This window comes from Sturnira hondurensis, unplaced genomic scaffold (genome assembly GCF_014824575.4).
Source record: "Sturnira hondurensis isolate 20B ecotype Veracruz unplaced genomic scaffold, ASM1482457v3 Scaffold0006413, whole genome shotgun sequence".
NCBI lineage: Eukaryota > Metazoa > Chordata > Mammalia > Chiroptera > Phyllostomidae > Sturnira > Sturnira hondurensis.
In genome coordinates this window covers 31032405-31056746 of record NW_028079044.1, presented here as the reverse complement: position 1 = coordinate 31056746, position 24342 = coordinate 31032405, and the positions used below count along the sequence as shown (strand labels likewise).

Sequence of the window (24342 nt, the reverse complement as noted above, 5' to 3'; positions counted from 1 at the left end):
CAGAACTCAGCTTATCTGAGTTGGAATCCCTATTTCCCTACTTAGAGACTGAGATTTTGGACAAGTTACTTCACCTCTCTAAGCTTCAAGCTTCCTTTCTCTCATCTGTGTAGTGTACAATTGAATAAGTACTCTGTGGGGTTCTCATGAGCACTACATCAGATGGCGTACATAAATGCTTACTATACTGCTGAGCACAAAATAAATACATAGATTTTGGGTAATGTTATAACTTATTTTTTTCTTTTTGAAGAGATATTTGAAGCTAGAGAGTTACTCTTCAATATTTTGAATGGGCAAATAAACTGTTTCAGCAAGTCTCTAAAGTCCTGCTTTATGATTACTTTGATTTTGTAGATTACTTAGTTCCTTCGAATATTAAGGTTTGATTATTCACATATTAATGGTATGCATTTTTCCCATTGTTAGCTCCACACTCTATGACACCTTGTGAAGTAGTGGGAGACTTCTGCTATCACCCTGGGGTAACAAAAAGAACACTAGATTTGGAGTTAATGATATGAGGGGTAGTAGGTACGTGCTGACTACCAGCTACGTTACACTGGATACATATGTAAGCTTTATATCTTGGGGTTAGTCTCCTCATATGGAAAATTAAATTAATTTCTATTAATAAATTAATCAAATCAATTAAAATCTTGAAAGAAGTTAAATGGAATCAATAGTAATCACACTTACAGAAAACTCTGGAAATCCTAACATTATACAAACGTAACTGATAAGTTCTTTAGAGTTACTGGATAATTAAAATGCCTGATTAGATTACCATATAAGTATGTACATATATATGATATTATTAGTAAGCCTTCATCGTAGAATTGTTACCTGGGGCAAAAAAGGGTTAGCTAGAAACACACAGTTATTAACAACCACACCTAAAACAAAAGCAAACCAAGAAGACAGCTAGATCAGGAGTGGAACCATAGAAATGAAGAACACATGGAGGGTTAGAAACAGGGGGGTGGGAGGGGGAGAAGAGGGGAGAAGGCACAGAAAACAGCATAGATGGTAGGTAGAAAATAGATGGGGGGAGGGCGAGAATAGTGGGGGAAATATAGAATCCAAAGAACTTGAGACACGTGGTTATAAACTAAGGTGGGGAGAATGGTGGGGGAGGGAGGGTGTGGGTGGAGGGGATTGAAGGGGGGGAATAGAACAACTGTAATGGTATAATCAATAAAATATATTTTTAAAAAAAGGGTTAGCTAGTTACACGCAGGTTTGCCTTCATGGGTGAAAATATTATCTTTGTCTTGTACATAGCCCCAAATTGCAAACTCAGCTAGACTCTTAAATGCTTAAACCCCCAACTTGGCTTTGTAATAGGCTGTTCTTAAGATTTCCATTCTGGTTACTGCTTCTTCCACATTCCTACAATCTTTGAGCCTTTCAAACATAGACTGAACTAAGGTCCTAAATGATTTTATTAGTAGTGATTTTTCTCCCTCTTTTGTTTAGAAATAGACGCCACATAAAGATGGAGGATTCAATAGCTGCATCAGGGAAGCCATGCTAATTAACGATCTTCCCGTAATAATCATTGATCAGGAAAACAGTCATGTAGACACGATACTCAATTTTAGATGATCAACAAAGGCATCTAGTGTAATTGAGGGATGATAAAGACAATGTCTAACATTGGAGTGCTTTTCCCCGTGAATGACCTTCTGAGGTCATGATTTATTCACATGCTTTATTTAAGTTAATCTTTATAACAATTTTGAGGCAGATACATCATACTAATATTATGTTTAAGAAAACTGAGGTGTAGAGAGGTGAAGAAGCTTGCCGAGGGTCACACAACTACTAAGAGACTGACCCAAGGCTGGAGCCCTTCCATCTGACTCCAGGGCCAGCAGACACACCAAGGGCTTTACAACATTCCTCCCCAAGCATTCAGAGGTAACCAGAGGTGCAAAAATAGTAACATGTTGAATAAATTCCGGTACAGCTACGGTTACGTTAATGCAAACATTAAAATAATATTTAGAATCACATTTCAAAGATGTGAGAAAAATGCATATTATCAGATTAAAAAATGCAAAGCTATTCAATTATGTAAAAGCAAAAGTCTCATGAAGAAAAGCCACAACAGAAACGCACCTAGTTCTTAACAATGTTATCTCTGGCTGATGGAATTATGGTTGATTGTTACTTTCTTTATATTTTTCTGAGCTTTCAAAAATGTGCATTTTTGAAAATCAGAAACAAACAGTACATGTTATAACTATTTTAAATGCTAGATTCCATAACCCATGGCAACTGCCACAGCAACATTATTTTCCTGTACAAGAGTCTTACATTCTGTCCGTGATAGTTCATGGTTGGACAACCTGGTACAGTACTTGGGATAATTAGACAGATGTACCTTAGTTTAGGCGGATAGGGAGTTAGGCAGCCTCCTTTCTTTTTTTTTTTAAGATTTTATTTATTTATCTTAGAGGGAAAGGGAAGGAGAGAGAGAGAGAGAGAAATATCAATGTATGGTTGCCTCTGGTGTGTCCCCTGCCGGGAACCGGGAACTGGCCTGCAACCCAGGCATGTGCCCTGACTGGGAATCGAACCATGATCGTGTGGTTAGCAGGCCCGTGCTCAATCCACTGAGCTACACCAGCCAGGGTGCAGCCTCCTTTCTTCAAGGGCTCCGTGCCAGAGTCTGCCGCTTTCCTCCCCGATATCTGCACTTATCTTCTGTAGAGACAGAGGGTTTAACAGGACACTATACCATACGGCAAACGATTTTATTCCCCACCTTCCTTGGTGTTAAGTGTGGTCATGAGACTAGTTTCCGGTTAGTGAGAAATGAAAAAAAGTGAAGTGAAAAGTCCTGTGCCCGTCTTCCCATACCCTCTACTCAGGCTGAAATGCAGATGCTGGAGTGGACAGCAGAGATGCCTTTTTAGACCAAGAGATGGGACTTGAATAGCACAGGATGCCAGACAGAACTAGCAGTCTCTACCCTTGGTGCTCAAAAACCCGCCCAGGACTACTTACCCTTGTACTGTTGTCAGGGACAAAAATAAAAATCTTTGACCTTTATTATAGCAGCCAAATTAGCATCCTAACTACTGCTGCTTTGATGTAGCAGGAGCAGCTGGATTCAACAGATCACTTTTAGAAGATTAGCTCACCATTATTTACACCAGAACTAAAGCCTCTATATTTAGTAGACATTTTCCAACATTTACATAGGCAACCTTAAATAACCCATTCTATGGTCCAATTAATATAGCCCTTTGAGAGTGCAGAGTGCCACACCACTTGAAACCAGATGTCCCAGAAGCCATGTGAAGTTCTTTTCAAAACAAGTTCCTTTTGTTTTTCCAACTAAAAATCACTCATTACACGTCAGATGTGTCCGACTCAGTTGCTGGAGAAGATTCAAAGCCTTTATTGGGAGAATGCTGGGAGCACTTTCAGGCGCCATGACTTTCCACATCAGGGCCGAAATGAGGGTCAGGTTCTCAACTGCTCGCAACAGAACATCAGACACCTCAGATCCCACCGCTCTGGCATAAAGAAACCTTGTCTAACTTCTAACGGTACAGTGCCATCCTGCAGTCCCTTCTCACAAAACTAAGTCATGAATTGATGGTAATGGACTACTGCTCAAGCATTTAAAGTGGCCTTATTTGAAACACTAATCTAGTCTAGATTGTCCAAATTATGTCTCCCATTCAATTAGAACATCAGAAAACAAAAAAAGTATGTAAAAATTTAGTTTATGACAGAGTCGAGCAGAATTATTACTAAAAACATTGTCGATGTTAAAGTTTCCTTCTGTTTTTAGACAATAAACTTTTCCCTGAATTTAATTTCTGGAAGTATCTGTGTGTAGGGACACGTGTGTGTGTGCATATTCACACACACGAAACCCAGTGTTTCCCTTTAGTTGTAGCTACTCTGGTGGATATCTGTCCTTTTAGCCTACCAGCATATACTTCTCTTACTCTTGGGAACAGCACCCCGATTCTTGTGCTGGTTTCACCCCTCACCAATGCAGCCCATGTGCCTTAAGGGTGATAACCTTCCGCTCCACATTAAAAGGGGAATCCATGGATCAGACCTAGATTAATAGGCATAACCCCACATCCCGCCACACTTGTGGAGATAAAGGTGGGTACGTGCTCTAAGTGGATTTATCCAGAAAAATTTCAGGATTTTTGTTGAGAGCGAGAAAACCTGTACTCTTCTTTGCTGAATGCGAAGGAGACAGCACGCATGAAGTTTGGGTTCTGAAATATCCATCGTAGCAAAGCTACATGAGGCATCTTAATGATAAAGAAACCTGAGTGGGAACAAGGATGATGAGGCAGGAAGCCTGCAAAGAATGACGTTAGCACTGAAGATGCAGAATCAAGAAACAGAGAGCATGAAGATGGGTCCTTCCCACATCGTTTACATAGACAGGTTGGGCCTGATCTCAAGTCTGCTTACACCTCTGTATTTCAGTCACATGCCCCTACGGACCTCTTGCATGGTTTAAATCGATCTGAGATAGTTTTGCCGTTGTTTGTAACCAAAAGCATCCTGATAGAGGGAAGAAATTAAGACAGATTCAAGCCTTCACTCCCACGCTAATTTCACTTCATTTGCTGATAATGTCAATCCCCTCTTTTAGCAGCGGTCCTTCATTTTTTTAACTCAATCACACAATGTTACACTATGTTGACTTCCATAAACGTCTGCAGACCCTTCTCACATAGCCCAGGAAAGGGGTGCTCAAGGAACCTACGGGAATCCTCTGCCTAAATCAGGTATTTAATGTACACGATCTCTTTAAATTCAAAATGGAGAAGACAGGGTCACCATTAATAGCTACAGAAAATGAGGTTCAGGGAAGGTAAGATTCCCACGGTCACACAGCAGTTAATTCAATTGCTGGGACTCACATCTCTAAAGCTCAGCCTCTTGCCATTGAACCAGCTTGCTCTGGATGAGTAAAAAAGTACAAACAAATAAAAATCAATGGAGATTAGCATTTAGTATGTGACTTGTTGAAACAGGAAACACTGTCTGCCTCTAGAAATGTGTCTAACATCTTAAGAATTAGTTTTGCTTTGGAAAAATCGAGATTTTTTTCAGGCCATTTGGAGATAACATCAATATCTCTGACATAAGGCAGATATCACTGACTCTTAAAAATGACAAAAATGTGGCCCCGGCTGGTGTGGTTCAGTGGATTATCTCAAACATGAACTGAAAGGTCACCAGTTCGAGTCCCTATCAGGGTACATGCCTTGGCTGTGGGCCAGGTCCCCAGTTGGGGGTGGACTAGAGGCAACCAACTGATGTTTCTCTCCCACATCTATGTCTCTCTCCTTCTCTTTCTCCCTCCCTTTCCTTCGCTCAGAAAATAAATAAAATCTTTTAAAAAGTGACAAAAATACGAATGTACTCATTTGAATAGTCTGACCATCTTCCCCCCATCTTTCCCTCAGTCAGAACTACATGTTTCAAATGACTCTCTGTCAAAGAGCTATTTTCAGATTTCATTTCACTAAGCTAGCTCTCTAAACTAGCCAGAGGCCACAGTTCAAATCTGAACCTATCGTTAAAGTGTGATTCTTGGCCATTGTTCTGCTTTCCTAGTACAGTGTTCTCCTTTGATTTGGGGGTGGGGCGACTTTCTTTTCCACAATAACCTTCTTCTTTTGGGGTGGAGAGGAGCCTCTTTCTCTACTTTTATATCATTTCCTTCTAGCAAGCACTGAAGTTCAAGTTTCCCATATGTTCTCTGAACAACCTGTTGAACTTCTTTTTTCCCTTCTCTCTCTAAATCTTCACATTGTCACCCAGCTCTTTTCCTAACTGCTCATGTTAGCCACTGTCCCTCTTCGGGCTACTTCTTAAATAGCAAAATCATGTCTAAAGCTCTTGGTAATCATTAACTGAGCACATTGAATTGAGCTCTATGTAAAACAGAAAGTACAGAGCCATTGGCCCTGCGCTATCAGGACTATGTAGTCTAGAAATATCTTCAAGGAGGGAAAAAATCTCAGGTCTGGGGATGCCGACAGAGTGAAAGAAGCATTAATGGTTTTCCTGAGTGTCAAAGTCAGAGAAGAGAAAGAAACACAACTGGATCTCATTAGATGTATTGTTCACTTAACAGTGGATGATAAAAATGTGCACAAGAATCCTGGCTGGGGTCAAACTCGGATCAAAGCCTCAAGGACACTCCATGACACGGACAAGGATGCAGGAGCTGCGAAGATTATGTAAGGTCATGTTCAGCAGCAACGTGTTCTAGTTATTTCAAGGTATTTGTGCCTAGAGATATAAATAACAATCTATTTACCTTGGAAAAACAGCTCCCCCACAGACGTTTCACATTTATTACCATAAGTGGAGAACACTGAACAGCTACAAATATTTCACAAGGTTTTACAGTGTTTCTGGGCTTCAGAGCAGGTTGGGATTAATTTAACCGGGCACTGTCAAACTATCCAAATCCGAAATGTGATTTACTGAAAATGATTTTAATATGGCAGGGTAGAATGTCAAAGTGAGAATATTTTTGTGAACATCAATGGACTATTTATAGGAACTTTCCGGTCATCTCTCCTAAATTAACCAAGTTGGTGAAACAAAAACAAGAGAACTCTCTTTACCCTATTTTGGTGAGATCGTGTCCTTGCTGGGTAAGAGATCTTGTATCTCAGAAAAAGATTTCAGAAAGGTGTCCCAGGCTGGTAACGTAGCATGCAGAATGGGTCTTCTCAACATTAAATATGCAATAATCTGCTTTTAAAACTCTTTTAAAAATGTTTTTTTTTCCAACATAATAAATACCTGATGCTAATGAGAGCGCAGGTAAAAGGTTAATATCCGTTGACTGAATTGGGAATCAACAATATTTTGAAGAGCAATTTGGGGTTAGGTAATAATTCTCTGAACTTGTTAGTACATGACTTGAACTTGGCAATTCCACTTCTAAGACTATACTAACAAAGTCAGAAAGAAGGATAAAGCCATAGGTTTATCTGCACTGTCGTTGATTAAAATACTGATACAGGCAAAGACAAAGTCCCCGAATGTCAAATCCAGTAACAGAGGGGCAGTTGAGTAGGTTGTGCTGTATCTGTGCTGCAAAATAAATGATGCTGCAGAATCATGTTTATCAGCACAAAAATATACAGACTGTACTAGGTTAAAACAGTACTGATCAGCATGTTCTAGATGCTGGGACACAGCCCTGAACACATCGCGGCACACCCTAGCCCTTGCAGAGTACACATCCTGGTCTCGCCTTAGACCTGTATAGTATTGACCCATTTTGTTAATGTGTATACATGGTTTACATGCAGTTTGAAAATCTGGAAAATTATATAAATTAGTTCTCTCTAAAGAGTGTGTTTATGCTTCCTTTCATCTATTTGTTTATATTTTTAGCATTTTGTAAAATATTGTACAAATAATCATGTTATTTTTAGTTTAAAAAAATTGGGGCATACAACAGGCAGTACTAACAATAAATTGGTAAAAAGGAGTGATGAGAAAAAGTTTTCTGTCATACAGAAAGCATGCCAAGACAATTCAGGCAGGAAAAGTATGATACTTTAGGTCTTATCTGCTGTGGTTCTATATTTACCATCCCTCCAGGACAGGGTCCAGGACTGCGACTTTTTCTGTGGGGACCTGAGGCCAAAGGCCAAAAGATTGCATAGAAAAGGCAGCTTCCAGATTTCTAAAATAATGCACAATAAGAAAAGGAATACAATTTATTGAGGACCTCGTGAGTTATTATAAATGAAGGATTTCATACTTGGAGTTTTAACTACTTTCTTATCTATTAGAAATCCATGAGGTAGGAGTTCTCCACGTTCCACATGAAGAATCTCAGATAAGGTTCATGTTCACACAGCCAGGAAGTGAGGGAATAAGATTTGATTTCATATCTGGATCCAAAGTCAGTTCTTCTTTCATCAACTTGGTTGGCAGGGCAGAAGAAAACAAGATATAATAAAGTCAATGACCTAAAAAGTCACAGCCTATTAGATCAGGAAAGGATTGCGTGGGATCAAGTGTTTCAATTTCCTGATATCACAGATGGGGACACAGTGACACTGGGAGGCTAAGAAACTTGTCCTGGGCCACAGTCCACCAGCACTAGGGAAAAGGATCATGAAATAGCACGATTTGAATCATTAAGCAATAATTCTGTTTTCTTTCAGCCATTGTTCAGTGGCAGCGAGCAAATTATTCAAGGATCACACGTCGTCCAGGTAGAGCTTCCATGCAATGAGTTCCTTTTACATTTTAATTGAAGATATTTCATATGTATTAACAAACTGGAATGCAGAGCCCCAGAAATCATCTAAAAATTACTTAGTTTTCATTAACTTTATCAACTCTTCCTGACTATTTTGTATTTTGGAGGGATGCCTCACAGACACAGCTTTCCAATTAGGCAACATATTTACTATCTTGACAGACAAACATGAGCTTCCAAATGTTCCCTGTTTTAATTGCTTTTGTATGTGGTACTGAAATGAGTTTTGGCAGGCCAGCTCCAGAGAAGTAACTCGTTATTTGGAGAATTATCTCGCAGTCTGCTCACAGAAAACAATATAAATGAGCCCAGAAAGTGTATCTGGACTCATTCCTCATCAAGGTAAGCAGAAAATGAGAGCCAGGGCACTGAACTCAGCATCTCTCCTAAAGCACTCAATGCAACGAGATTGCAGAGCATCCCGTGAGGCTATGAGTGATCTTTCTGAGCCACAGGAACTTACCTCAAGTGTTTGGTCTACCTGTATTGAATCTAAATAAATTCAACACTCTGATATCTCTAGATGCACAGCCAACCTTGGTAAAAGACAAAGTTCCCTCCTGTCTTTTGTCCCTGCATCCAGTGAGACAGAGAGTCGTGCATACAAAATGACCTCATAGGAGGTGAGACAGACAAGTTGTTAAGTCAAGGTGTAGGGTAGTGAAATGAAGGAGATGGGCTAGTGATGGACAGTTCAATCAGAGAGGGAATCTAACTTGTCAAAGCCAGTGACTTTATTTTCCAGCCTGGACTCATGCATATTATTATTTTTTTTATATTTTTATTTTTATTTAATTCTTGTTCAAGTACAGTTTTCTGTCTTATATTCTCAGCCCTGCCCCCCCCAGTGCTCCCCACCTCCCTCCCATTTCCAGCCCCCACCTTAGTTATTGTCCACATGTCCTTTATACTTGTTCATGTGAGTCCATCCCCTTTTCCCCTGTGATTCTCTCCCCTCTCCCCTCTGGACCCTGTCAGCCTGCTCCGTATTTGAGTGTCATTGGTCATATTTTGCTTGCTTGTTTGTTTTGTTGTTAATATATATACACACACTTTGGTTTGTAACCGAACACCTATTTATTTGGTTATTCAAATTGTTTCAGCTTTGGCCATGGAGGCCTCTTCCAGATTGCTTCTTGCAACCATCTGGCACACCCCTATCTTTTTTATGTATTTACTTTTAAGTAATTCCTTGCAAGTTCCTTTGGTCTCATCTTGTATAGTTACTGCAGTGGCCAGTGACTTTAACATGATCTGGAGTGGAGCCCAAGCCATTCAGGCTGGCACCCTGCTCAGGAGATGGGACTTCCAGGGAAAGCAGGGACTTCAGGAGAGTCCCTACAGGTCACGTGGCAAGATTCAGGGCGGGCACCACCTCTGCATGCCTGCGGTCAGCAATCCTGGCCAACTTTACACAACTACAGAAGTCAGCAAGTCATTTGGGAGCATCAGAAACTGGCTGATGTGTGAGGTTATACAAGGGCAGGCTCTGAGGAAAACCCAAAGCAGCTTATAGGGTAGAAAACTGGTAAATATTTCAAGTTTGCTTCAGCAAGCTGAAGTCCCTCTCTTCATTACTCAGGTTAGTGCCCTTTTCAATTGCATTTCTTCAATACAATGGATGGTCTGTAGCCAATGGTTCCGGTTTCAGAACCAGTAAGAATCGTTTGTTTAAAATGCAGATTCCTGAGGTCTGCCCCAGAGATTCTAGGTTTCTCCACATCCCTCCGGTTTTATGCTCCTCAGTGTTTTAGATCCATGGTGCCTTTTGCAATGAGGCATGTCTCTTCCACTTGAAGACTTGTGTGTTTGGGAAAATCTCTACTAACTTTATTTTTTCTTGGGTCCCACTTGACACATATGATTGTTATAATATCAAAACACCTCCTATGTTCTTTTCGAGCTACCCATTACTACCATCTTGTCCCCAATTAAGTACTGTTGCCCTATGCCTAAGAGGTATTTATGTAACTTGTGTTTGTTTTTGATGGGAGTTTCCTGGAATATGACACAGACGGGTGTAAGCAGCACCCCTGGTGCCATTTTTCTATGGCAGGGGCACCTGAGCTAACTGCAGGTGAAGCATATTAATGGTATCAAGAGACTTGGGGCAACATAGGCAGGAAGACTATAATGTGGGTGGGGCGGAGCTGTCAGCCACCATGTAGCAGAAATACTTTCATATTGGCTGATATGCAGCTGCCGCAGCAATCCCCCCCAATAACCCTCTCCCTCGTTGCCCAAGCTCCTGCATTCAGACCAACGGATGATCCAGGAACTAATGGACTGACATGACCTGGCAGGCAGCATCCAGGGTGGTGACCCAGCCGTACGATTGTCTTTGATGGGTCTAAGCCTCTGCCGAAATGTTAGCTAAATATTTTGACTGTCATCCCTGAATACAGGTAAAATGCTTAAGCATTTATGGAAATCAATTATTTTGATTGAGCCAAATGCAGAAGCATGAGAACCAAGAGGGAGGTCAGTGGAGATGTGAGGAATCACCCAGGTAAGTGTTACCTGAATTGCCAACTCCAAGAATTGTGAGCTCAATAAATGGTTGCTGTTTTAAGCCACTGGCTTTTGGGTTGTTTTGTTATGCAGCAGTAGCTAACTGATACAAAAGGTCATGTGCTTTTACTTCCCATTGTGGTCTCTTCAAGAAGGATATTTACTCCAAGCCCATGTTGAAGGACTAGGAGATTCTTACAGTAACTCTGTGAAGTGATAGTTATTTTCACTCTACACAAGAGGAAATGGACATTTACAGAGGTGAAATGACTTCTTCAAAGTTAAAAAACCTAATCTGGCAAAACCAGAATTCAAAGCCAGTCACAGCTGATTTCAAATCACAGAGGTTAACATCTGTAGTATCATGGAATATGCGTTAGTTTCCTGATATCTTCAATTCCGCTTCTGAGTTAGTTATGTTTACATTATTCCTTTTGACTTTTTCTTTATTAACATGGAACTTTTTCTCTTAAACATAAGACAGGCAAAAAATAGTAAGACAAATCACACTGAGGATCCCTCTTCATACAAGGATTCTGTCGCTAATACGAATGGCATTTCCCTGCTACATAGGATGGCAGCTCTTTATGACTGGGAGGGTCTGTTCTTGCTGAATCTTCATTTACCTTATCCTCAGTTACCAGCGGAGATGGAAAAAAAAATGCTGAGTCTCAATAGTTCTTTTGGTGCCACCAGATCCTATGTGTTAATTCCACAAGGAGAATCTAGGGGAAACACTTGCTTCTTTCTCTTCTTGGGAGCTGCCTTGCAATAAGGTTGTTCCCAATAAATAAGCAGAATTCCACAAATCAGTGGTTTTACTGAGACCTGGTTTCTGCTAACCCTGTGGCTGAGATCAACATGCCCAGAAAGGGTCAAGCACCTGAGCTGTCTGTCCACCCTGGTCATCATGCAGGAGAAACCTTGGCCAGAAGAATAGTCTGTGGGCAGCATAGCCTTTAACCCTCCCCTCGTACAATTAAAACCCCACTTTCAACTGGGCACTAGCATATGGCCATGTATGGAATTACTTCCCACGCTCCGGCTACCTTATTAAAGGCGGCACGAAATTAAAACGGTTTTAAGGGCCATAATGGGGAAGGTTTCTTTAAATCCTACTGATCAGCTTTTCAGGCAAGGGGTTCTATCTACTTTATTTTAAAAAAAGAAAAAAGTCTCAATTAATTGGAAGGATTTGATATAGCAAACGTTTCATTAGCTACAATGAGAGCAGACACTAAAAGAAAAAGGAATTTCAGTTTACGCGGATGCATGATAAGAAAAGGAAGAATTAGATTCTTATGAGAGTTTAAGGAAAAAGGAAACTGCAGGTGGGTACATGCTCAGACTGCTTGAAAAGCTTCAAGGTTACAAAATTAATGAGGGAAGGGAATTGCTCGGTTTCAGATGAGAGGACAGGAAGCCACGGCCTGAAGCTACGGAAGGAAAGCTGAGACTAGCAGTTAGGAAATGGAGTTAGAAAGAACATTTAGTGGCGGAGCAGACTCACAGCCCAGTGACTGCGAAGGAGCACCCCCAGAGTTTACGTAACCAGAGCTGACAGATTATGTAAGACAGGCGTGGCCATCTTGCATAACCAGGGGCTTCTGGGCAGCTTTTGCTAAGGGCAGTTTTCAATTCCCTCTGTGCCTTTGTTTTCCAAGGACTTTGGACAACTTCTGCTCAGCTCTTTCTCTAAGATCTCATGTAATTATAAGAATCTATAATTAGGTACTTCTATTACCTTGCTTTACAGACAAAGGGAGAGATACTAGGTGCTCCACTCAGCTCAGACAGGTAATAAAGGGAGAGCCAGGCCTGGGCCAGGTGGCTCAGGTGGGTGGAGTATCCTCCGGTACACCAAAAGTTTGTGGGTTTGATCTCTGGTCCGGGCGCTTTTGGGAGGCAACCGATCAATGCTTCTCTCTCACATGGATGTTTCTCTCTCTTTCCTTTGCTCTCTCTCTAAAATCAGTACACATATCCATGGGTGAGGACTCTTTCCTTTGCTCTCTCTCTAAAATCAGTACACATATCCATGAGTGAGGACTCTTTCTTTTGCTCTCTCTCTAAAATCAGTACACATATCCATGGGTGAGGACTCTTTCCTTTGCTCTCTCTCTAAAATCAGTACACATATCCATGGGTGAGGACTCTTTCCTTTGCTCTCTCTCTAAAATCAGTACACATATCCATGGGTGAGGACTAAAACATTTAAAAAATAAAGGCAGAGCCAGCATTTGAACTCAGATTCTGTCATATAATGGCTAATTTCAACAACAAATATTCTATAATCACAGCAGTTTTTTTTAAATCCAATAGCTGGCTGTTGGTTGGATACTATGTTTAATTGACTTTTCCTAAAATAAATATAGTGCTCAGGATAAGCAAATGTTCTGGATAATTTACATACTATCTTAAAATGTAACCGCTCTTGACGGTAAATGATCTGAATTCTACTACTGCAACTGAATGTCAGAGTCGACAAAGGCACGTCAGAACGGGAGCCTGGAGGAGGAAAAGGTGCATTTTGGGACTAACAGTGTCACAGGAGCAGAAGTGCGTAAATTCAGCGTGAAAGCATTATTAATAGGCTCTTCTTTAGCTGAGGGTTAGAAGAGAAGACTGGGATAGAGAAACGACTGAGTGCCTAAACTTCGTGACCGCTGTTTTCCGCCCCGAGAGGTCATCTTCACTCTGTCGGCTTAACAAATGCTCTAGACCTGCGGGTTTGTTCCCACCCTGGGTGAAATCCAGATGAATCCTTCGGGAATGCGGTTGTGTGGACGCACCCAGGGTGGGGCAAAAGTAGGCTTACGGTTGTTCGTATGGAAAATAATACAATAATTAATAACTAATAATACACGAGTAAACCGTGTGTTTCGCAAACTCACAACTGGAAACCTACTTTTGCTCCTCGACCCCCCTACTATGATCTATGTTTCTGGCTCTTGCTCTTTGTCTGCAAGTGCTCACTGAGTGTCTTGAGAGCTGTGACTGCAGCATCTTTCTGTACTTGAATCCTCTGCTGAGAGAGAGACAGAGGGTGAGAGAGAGAGAGAGATAACGCAGTCTGAGACCATGACATTACTGGTAGAACCCAGGACTCAGGACTAACAGCACAGATTTCCAAGTTCCAATTCCTTAGTAACACTGTGACTTTGGGGAGATATTTAAGGAACCAAAGCCACAGTTTTCCCAGGAATGTAATACAGGAATGATGACAAATACCTCCCGGCATTGTAAGGATTAAATTAGCTCTCTAGGAAAAGTTTATTAGCACCATGGCAGTCAAAAATTAGAATCCAGAAATACGAGTGATTTATATTCAGGATGACTTCTGCTAAACTATGTTCCTCCCAAAAGCCAGGGATCCAGCACTGAAGGTTGACTTTTTTTTTTAAAAGACTTTACTTATTTATCTTTAGAGGGGGAGAGAAGGAGAGAGAGAGAGAAACATCTATGTATGGTTGCCTCTCATGTGTCCCCCGCTGGGAACTGGCCTGCAACCCAGGCATGTGCCCTGACTGGGAATTGAACTGCGATCCTTTGGTTCACAGGCCTGCACTCAATCCACTGAGTTACACCAGCCAGGGCTAAGGGTTGACTTTTATAACAGGACACAGGAGGCTCTCCCATGGGGACAGCTGACCCATATCATTTATACCTTTAGTTTTTCATCTAAGTGATCACATCAGTTTAAAAACAGGTATCATGGGACATCAGTAGGGAATGACCTTTGGTGTCACATGCAGAAATGAGAGCCTAGAGTTTAGAGAAATCAGGCCTCTCCCCATTGTGCCCATACGCGGTTGCTAACACTCAACGTTTGCTCACAAAGTCAACAGATGCTCACTGCGCCTTACCTGTGGGTCCAGCCCTGAGCAAAGCGCTGGGAGACAGTGATGAACCAGGCAGTCGTGAGACCTGCCTTCCTGGGGATTCGGGTCTAGATCAAGATGAAAGTCACTTCGAAAATGACTGACAGGCAGCTCTGCGGTCAGATTTGTAACCTCACCATTCCCTTTGCTCTGAATGTGTACACTGCTCCTGAGTACACTGTTTCAATTCCCTGAAGGAGGGATGGAAGTCGAGAGCTCAGATTTACATCACTGCTGCTGTGGGGTTTGTGTTTTGTTTGCTGTTTCTCTCCCAGTGATCACGAGTGGGAGGCGGATGTGCTCTCCGCAGGCATTAGGACTGCTGCTTTATGCTGCTTTAATATATCCACGAAGGCGCCTGGGATGTTTTCCCACTGTGATCAATTCCCGTGAGGGGAGAGGATGCTGCAACCAGACATTTAGACAAGGAGCTCTTTTTCTGTGGCTGTTTTTAGGCTGCCAGAAATGGCCCATTTTATAATATTCACAGATGTAGATTGCCCCCCAATTCCAAAATATTTTGAGAAGTCTAAAAATTAAATCCAAATTTCTTCATATTAATAAAAATGGCAAAGCAACAGGCAATACGCAGCCCACTAATATATTCAGCTGTCTTTTACACACAGCACGTTCCTGAAAAGTACTTCCTTAAGGCCCCAGTGAAGTGGTTAAATGTCTCCCAATAAATCAAAACTATTTCAACTGGCTATCCATTCATTGTTGAGCCAGAGTATACACTACTTCTAAATCACCTTTCTTTACTGGTTTGTGAAAAAATAATATTCATGTTTTTATTCAGCTTTTAAAATAGAACATTTTTATTTTGGTAGGAACACTAAACATAACATTCACCTCTTTAGCAAAATTTTAAGTGTAGAAGACAATATTGTTATTCACAGGCATGTTTTTATAATTGTTTCCTCTGCAGTCTTTTACTTTTCCTGTTACCTCTCTTTTTTTCCTATAGCGAGAGCTTAGGAAATGTTCAGCTATAACAAGAGAGAAGCAAAGGTGAAATTAAACGGGACGTTTCTGGTCCGTCCCTCTCCGTGTCTACTCGTGTGGCCGGAGGAACATGACGGCTTGGCGGGGGGGAGGGGGGGGAACTGGACCAGGAGTCAGTAAACATGTCAAGCAGCCACTCGCCCTGGAGAGAGTCCCATGAATTGCTAACTCTGGTTTCCCTACAGCAAATGAGCGAGTCAAATTATACAACTGGTAAAATGTAAAAATGATTAATTCATACCACTTCACACCCATCAGGATGACTATTATAAAAAAAAAACAGATTAAAAACAAGTATTGGCACAGGATGTGGGGAAACGGAAACTTTTGTGCATTGCTGGTGGAAATGTAAAATTATCCACCACTATGAAAAACAATATTATGTCTCCTCAAAAAAAAATGGAGTTATCATGTGATCCAGCCATTACAGGTCTGCAAATATACTTAAAAAATTGAAAGCAAGGACACAAACAGATATTTGTACTCATGTCAATAGTAGCATTGTTTATAATAGTCAAAAGGCAGAAACAACCAGTCCATTAATGAATGAATGGATTAAAAAATGCAGTATACACGTACAACAGAATATTATTTGACCTTAAAAAAAAGGACATTCTGCAAAATGCTATAACACGGTTGAAGCTTGAAGACATTCTGCTAAGTGAAATAAAGCAATCAATCACAAAAGGTCAGATAAAAATGATTCCACCTTCCTGAAGCACCCAGAGCAGTCTGATGCAGAGATCGAAGGGAGCATGGTGGTAGCCTGGGGGCAGGGGAGGCAGGGAATGGGGACTCATTGTTAAATGGGTGCCAAGTTTCAGTTTTGTATGACAAAAATGTTGGGGAGGTAGATGGGGTCATGGTTACTTACATTACATATTATGGACCTAATGCCACGGAGCTGTACAGTTAAAATGGCAAATTTTATGTTAAGTGCATCTTGTCACAACTTAAAAGAATGGCTGACTCCGCTCTAAGTACACTTCATACAAGACATAGCCACTGTGCTGGTCCTTCAGGGTGCAGTGACAGAAGTTTCTGCAAAGAGTGCACTGTTTGGCAGAGAGGAAAGCTAAGGAAACAGTCATTTGCTGTTTTTACTACTTAATTGAAGTCTTTTGTTCAAGTAAGTTTTCATTTAAATGTCTTGGTTTTACCAGGTAGACAACTGTGTTACCTAAAATGATGATTTTGTCTGCCTTTCAGACATCCTGTTCCTAGCTTCTGTTTTACAATGTAGTGCTTTGTCGAGAGGAATGATTCTCTCAGCCACAGGTGACTCCCCCTGCCGAAGGACATTTGGACATCTGGTTGCCCCAACCGGGGGGTAGTAATACTAATGTCTAGTGGGTAGGGGCCTGGGGTGCCGCTAAACATGCTACGATGCACAGCATACCTCCCGTGACGAAGAGTCACTTAGCTCAAAATGGCTTTGGTGCCACGGTTGAGAAAGCCTGATCGAAAACCTCCAGAAAATGTTAACTAACAGTGGTAAAGGATGGGCAATACTGACTTGTTCTAGGTAATCACTTTTGTGGTGATAAACTAACCAAGAGCTAGTCCAAAAGTTACACAGGACATGTAAGTGTACCAGCCATCCTGAAGGTGTTTGCCTTGTAACAGAAGAGTTACAGAATATTAATTGAATAATAGGAGATAATTTAGAGGCAATCTAGAATAACCTTGTTTCAGGCCTTATAAAGGCCTGAAGAGTCTTTTGCATAAACCGATTGGAGAACAGCTACCATGTCTTGTGATGCTGAGACGCAGCGCTGCATTTTTTTTCATCATTTTTATTGTCAGGGGAATGCAGAAAGCGTTCACACAGTTTTGTCAGTCAAGAGGGCTCTGACTCCCCAAGCAGAGCAGAGCAGAGCTCCTTTCCCCAAAGTTCCTTGCACTAGTGTCTTGCACGTGTCCAACTGCTCTCCACAACTGGAAACAAATCAGATCTACCTTAAAGAGCATCTCCGTGATGGGGTTCAACTTTTACCTTCTAAAACAGAATAAACCCCAAATACTCAAACAGGTTCCTGCCTGCTTCACCTTTTAATGTGATCAGATTTACCAATGAAAATGCTCAAAAAAAGCAAAGGAAAGCTGAACGTTTCACATATTTTGGTTGCTAGGTAACCTCCTTATTACTTGTACGTTACACATGTCTCCCCTTGGATTATATGCTTGGACAAGAACACCACCTTGTAAAGGGAAGAAAAAGCTTGTCTTCTCTACCACTGAGAGGCAGACTAAGGATAGGTGTGTAAACATACAGAATGTGAGCTCACACTCAACATTACCCAAGCCAGTGCTTTGGGGGACAGACACAATTCCACCTCAGACTTACATGAGGAACTGACCAGTACACTTTTTGTTGTATCGATATCAACACAGTCCCTTCCCAGACCTTTTAGTGCAATGACCCCAAAGCCTAGAAGCCCAAACATTAGATTTATCTATAGTCTCCTGACACTAAGAGTTCCATTTAGATTCCATCAATGAGAGGTACTTACTCATAACGATTTGGAAAGAAGATAAGAAGACTTTACTTTCCTCCATTAGTGGCAAAGGTAGGCTTAGGGGTGGATGGCCATGTGAGCCTTCGGAGGCTTCTCAAATGTCTCTGCAGGTCACTTCGGTGCTGAAGGAAGCTGTGAGCACTGGCACAAGCTTCCTGATGTATTCGCACTTCTGTTTTTTTTTAAACCCAGTAATAGTTCTTTCTGACCTTCACTTCCAGCCTTTTCTATAGCTTCGCAAGCATCTAATTCCTTCTATCATGTCCTTTCTTGCTCAGATACTTACAGTAGTTTCTATTTTCCTAAGAAAGCCTTAGCTGACGTACTTGAAGAGCTTATGAATTTATGAAGAGCTTTTCATACATTTTTAAAGAAATCACTTGTGACTGAGGATCACACAGTCCTACAGTTTGTGTTCTCTTTTGTCTGCTGTGCACATAACGCTCAATAGCGTCTCTTACGGGAATCACCAACCAACCCTTCATCCCCACACTTAGGCTCTGAAAAATGAAACAATCCATCAACATACAACCTAGAAGAAAGGCAGAGGTAACTAACTGCATTGCATCTCGGATGGAAATGTTTACAAAATGGGTATAAAAATAAACAAAGGAATGACTACACCTAGCTTAAACAGACCGAATTAATTTCAAAGTAGAACCTACTTGATCAGTAAGCTTTTTATAAAATCCTGCAAGTGGAGATGATCATGTTCAGCGTGTGGCCTCGTTCTCCCTTCCTCGCTTACACTCTGTAGAGCTGAATGCCGATATTGAGAGCCAGCCACCGAGGATGTCGCCGAGAAGGCTAGCACGTGCAGAGAAGCTGCAAATTTCTGTCAGTGAGGCCCACATGCTAAAAAAAGTCACTGAAATGTGGCCCTAGAGAAATGGGACTAAAGTCTCATAGTCTTAAGGTCACACAGACTTATCAACCACATCTGAAATCAATTATAAGCAAAAAGGAATTTAGCTACAAAATAATACTGAATGTAAACTGCAACTGACAATAAATTTTAAAAAACCTTAAAAATAAAAAAAATGGTCAGAATATCTAGAATCAAGAAAAAAAGGATACATGGAACAGACCAACAGCTGTCAGAGCGTGGGGGCTTGTGGGGCTGGGTAAAAGAAGGTGAAGGGGATATGTGTGTGTGTGTGTGTGTGTGTGTGTGTGTATAGACACATAAAACCATGTGGTGATGGCCAGAGGGAAAGGGGGTGGGGTAGGTGGAAGTGGGCCGAGGAGGAGAAGTAGGGATGGAAAGAGACTGTACTTTGGACAATGGGTACAGGACGCAGTGTGTAGATGATGTTCTGTTGAGTCATACACTTGAAACTTGTATGATTTTGTGAACCAGTGTCACTCCAATAAATTCAATAAAAAAAGAAAAAAAAAACAAATTTAGCATATCCTGGGCCCTTGGGGGATTGTCAGCACAAACTATGGCCATTTATAATAAAAGAGAACAAACCAGAGATTGGTGAAGATTTGTTACTAAAAAAAGAAAAGTAAGAATATTCTGAGATACCAGCACTAAGTTACAGTTTCATTAAAATTTTATTTCTTGTCACCCTAAACCTCAAGCCAATGTGAAACTTAATTTCTTTGTATTTGCTGGTTAGTGTTGCTAATAGCATAATATATTTGAAACACTTATTTAAACTAAATATATTTATGTGTAGTAATTCTATCAAAATTTTGATAGAAGGGGATGGAAATTACTAAATTTTTAAAGCCTAGCATACACTGGACATTTACTAAAATAAAATAATTTTATAACTGTATATATATATATATATACCACTTAATAAATATACTTTAACAGAAGTATAGATTGACAAGAAAATAAGTTTTTCTTATGAGCTTTTAAAGTTTCTAATAAGTATTTAATGTTTAGGAGAATTTGCCTCTAAAATATTTTGGAGCTGCTTTATGAAGATTAAAAAAACCTGTCTCGGGGAATAGGGGAGGGAATATAGTATTTTCCTCATAGGCACACCACCAGTTTAATAAACACTTGCTTTAGGCCACTTACTGTTTGCTATTTTTTCTCATGAATTTATTTTAGTGATGTGGACCCTGGCTTGCAGGGTCTGCGTGTTGTAGATGCAATGAACACATTCACATGAACTGCAGAAGTCCTGTGGAGAAAAAGGGACGACACTCTGAGTGAGTGAGGGCCCTGGCCTCTGCCTGGACAAGCTTTTTTTAGCTTTTATATAGCTTTTCTGGGCACATTACATCCAGGATGGTCCTCAGTTACTATGCACAGGTTCGCTTTAGGTGGTTACTTTTTACAGATAACCAAGGAGAGGAAGCTGCTAATTACTACAAAAAAAGAGGACATTTGCAAATGTAAAGGAAAAAGTGGTTGAACTGGTTACATTGGTTCCTGGGAGGTTTAGTACAGACTTTAGGAAGTTACTTTAAAGATATGCAGTAAACATTTGCTGCCTCAATTCAGGGTGACAGAGTTTTAGCAAAAAAGCAAGTCTCAAAGCGGCCTAGGTACAATGCAGGCCTGGCTCCCCACGGGAAAACCGATCCATGGGTTTGGCTTCCTGTGTGCCAATTCACGCCTGTTAGTTTTCTGGTAGGGTGGGGCTACATTTGCCACGCCAAGTGGATCAGTTCCCTATATTTTAGAATTTCAGGTTGGGTATTATTCACAGTAACCCCCAAGTATAACCTTAGCTGCTAAATAGTCTCTCCAAAGCTAAAGAATCATCTATAAAAGGCTTGGGAAGATCGCCAGCATATCTCTCAGAACGGTGCAGCAATTCTGCTGTTCATAAAAGAGACGACCACTTCTATCTATTGAAGACAAATAAGCATACCTATTGCTTATTGAAGAGCAAATAAGCCTCTCATTTTGCGAGGAAGACTGACTCAAAACCAGAGGGGAGGTGGGAGGGGATAATAGGGAGGAAAGGAGGAATGGTTTTCAGAAATATGGATGAAGGACACACAGACAAAATCAAAGGGGGGTAGGATCAAGGGTGGGAAGTGGGGATGGCTGAGGTGTGGGGGGAATGGAGACAACTGTACCTGAACAACAATTTAAAAAATGTGAAAAAGAAAAAAAAGAAAAACCGCCTTGGTCTACCAGTTACTGTAGTACCTCCAGCAAGGTACTTAACCTGTCTGAGCCTTAATTTGTTCATTTGTTAAATGGAGATAAAAAAACATGACTCACAGGATATATCAAGATAAACCAGAATGATGCATGTAAGAGCCAAGAACAAATATAAGCAATTAACACTGGGTCTAGATAACATGTTGGTATCTTATTCCCACCTCATATTAATGCATTTCTTCTCTACTGCCTTTGAGATATCCACTCACTCCCGGGGACCCCTATTGGTCTGCCCTGTATTTAAAAGACTCAGGGTTAATCCTTGCCTTGCTTCTCCGGCTCTCACTGAAATCAACTGCTTCTATAGCTCATCTCGCCTCAGGGAGCTTCGGAGGTATCACCTACCCATCTGCTACACTCAGTTTTGCCAAAGTGCTGGTCAGCAAGAATCAAAAGTATTTCCTTTCTTCTCCATAGTTGGATCAGTGATTCTCTGGGGAAAAGTCCTGCCTTTCTTTTACAATTTGCATGTGTGTTTTACTGGAGGGCTTCAGGATCCAACCAAAAGAGAAAATACTTTGGGCAGATACTGCTTCATGCTACCCCCCGACTCATGCAGAGTGTGTGCACTACCTCAGTCCCTTGTCTCGAGCTGAGGTACAGAATAATAGTGAAAGAAGTTTGTATTTCCTGAGGAAAACTAAGGAAAGCATAGAGCACAATTTATGTTTGGTGGTAGAGACAAAAGTTTTGCGTCACATCCCACGAGTGCCATTTTACCAGTTTGTTTCACATTAATATAATAGTTATTCACTTTTACTTATCTACCATGTACTCTGTGTCTGATACACTTCTAAGTGTGGTTTTAAAAGCATAAATTATCATGATCTTGTAAGCTATTATTAATGGATATTTGTTCAACATTTATCATACTTCAAAGGATAACCCAATTAAAACTGTATTGTGTACATTTACTCCTTAGAACAGCTCCTTGGTGACATAGATGTTATCTTCTTTTTACAGATGTAGAAACTGAGGTTCAGAGAAATGAAGCAACCTTCCCAATATCACACACTAACTGGTAACACCCAGATCTAAATCAGTGAATATTTGGCTCTGTGGCCAAGGCTTTGAATCCATTCTCCACTGCCTCCTACTAAGAAGCCCTCGTAAGTGAGGGCAGCAATGCAGAAGTACGGGAATAGAAAGGAAAGCATTTCAAAGTCCAGAACATGCACAGAGAAGTTGACTGTGGCACGGCATCTTCAAAAATGCAATGGTACAGGCATTATCATGGCTTTGTGCAAAAATAAAATACGGATATATTGTTTTACAAGAAAAAAGATAAATTATAGAGCAAGATTGTCTTAGAATACCCTCTTTTTGCACTTCACTGTTTTCATATAGTCTTCCGTATATTCAGCTAAAAAATTGATTGTGGAACTTAATCCACTGGTTTCAGAACCGCGCTTTCGAGCCCCATGGATGGCAGCGGATCTCCTGGCCCTGGGGTGGACACCTGCTGCTGTGGATCCCCGAGATCCGGGCCATTCACGCTTACGTCTCCCTTTTGGTTTGCTGTGCCACACTGTTGGTAGGTCAGCTCTAAAACTAATATCCACAAATCTATTTTTATTCAAATTGCTGTTAATCAGATTTTTTGAAATCTCAGATTTCAAAAGGGAGCAGTTGGCTTTTTCAAAGAAAAACCGTAATACTAAAACTTATTAAATGTTAATGTTTTAGTTTCGATCAGTTATATAAACTTTGAGTTGATTCTATCCATGTTAATTTTTCAGTTTCAGTCAATCATTTAAGGTGAACTTGTCTTGCACATTTTGATGTCACTCAGCAGTGTGCCAACGTATCTTGTTTGTCTAGGTCAAAGACACTGGTGAAATATGAGTGAGACACATTCCATAAATTGAGGTCTTGTGGCTCAGTATTAGAAGCCATCCACCAAGTGGATCCCTCGTTATTACTCACTCTCAAATGCAGAAATAGTCACAAAATCATCTTGTTTATTCCTCTCTCTAACTCACCATCACACAAAATTTGTCAGATTGTTCTGCTGAAATCAAGATATTTTTTTTCAATGACATTTTCCTAATCCTCAAGTTCTTCATCCAAAAAGAAATGGTTTGACGTGAGTCATTCTTGAAGTATTCATACCTAATCCCACAGCATGACCTTTTAAATTAATATACAGTTTTTTAGCAATATCTTTAGTGAACTTTCTCTAGTTCCTGTCAAAAAGTCACTGTAATTTTATCAGCGCATAATTTGCTAGAGCATGAAACATGTAAATCACAGAAGTCCTATTTCGGTTTGCTAAATCCCCACCCCCCGCCTCTCCCCCAACCCCTGTGACAATCCCCAAGCCAGGTCATATGTGTTTGCAAAGACTGCCAATGTTCTGCTTTCACTGCGAAATAAAAGTGGGCATGTTCAGTGGGAGCAATGCACTAATTATAAAATACTATTTCAAATACACATGAGAAGTAAAATTATACAAGCAAGACTAGTGCATAACTGTGCACGCCAATTATTCATTATCGTTCCTTAGGAACCTCAAATGACTTACCCAATTTTATTAATTACAGCAACAATAAGTCACAGCTGCACAGCACTTTACAGTTTATACAGAGCATCTACTAAGTTGCCACAAAACAGCAGGCCACACACATTGGAGAAAGTGAAATTTAATGCAAAGAAGACAGGATTTGGAGTCAGTTTTGGATTTAAATCCTTGTTCTGCTCCTTACGACCTGGGTGACCTTGTGCGGGCCATGGATATCCCTGAGCCTCAGGTGAAATAGGAGGACTACAGCACCCGCTGTGACGAGGTTTCCATGGTGATTAAATGAAATAACGCAGAGCTCCCCACATGCGCATGTGCTCCTAACTGTTAGTTCTTTTCTCCTTCCATTTGCCCACTCTGAAGAGCCCAGCCCCCCATGCGGTTTGTGTGATAACTTTAACGGTGCTTTAGTGCACTCAAAATGCCTGTTTTTATGCTACTCACAATTGTTGAGTTTGTCAGAACTCTCT

General features: G+C 40.8%; 1 protein-coding gene across 2 annotated transcripts in view; it reads right to left on the bottom strand.

The window, feature by feature from the left end:
- The window catches only part of OXR1 (oxidation resistance 1), a 367132-nt gene that overhangs the window by 136064 nt on the left and 206726 nt on the right, over nt 1-24342 (bottom strand). The window lies entirely within an intron of this gene.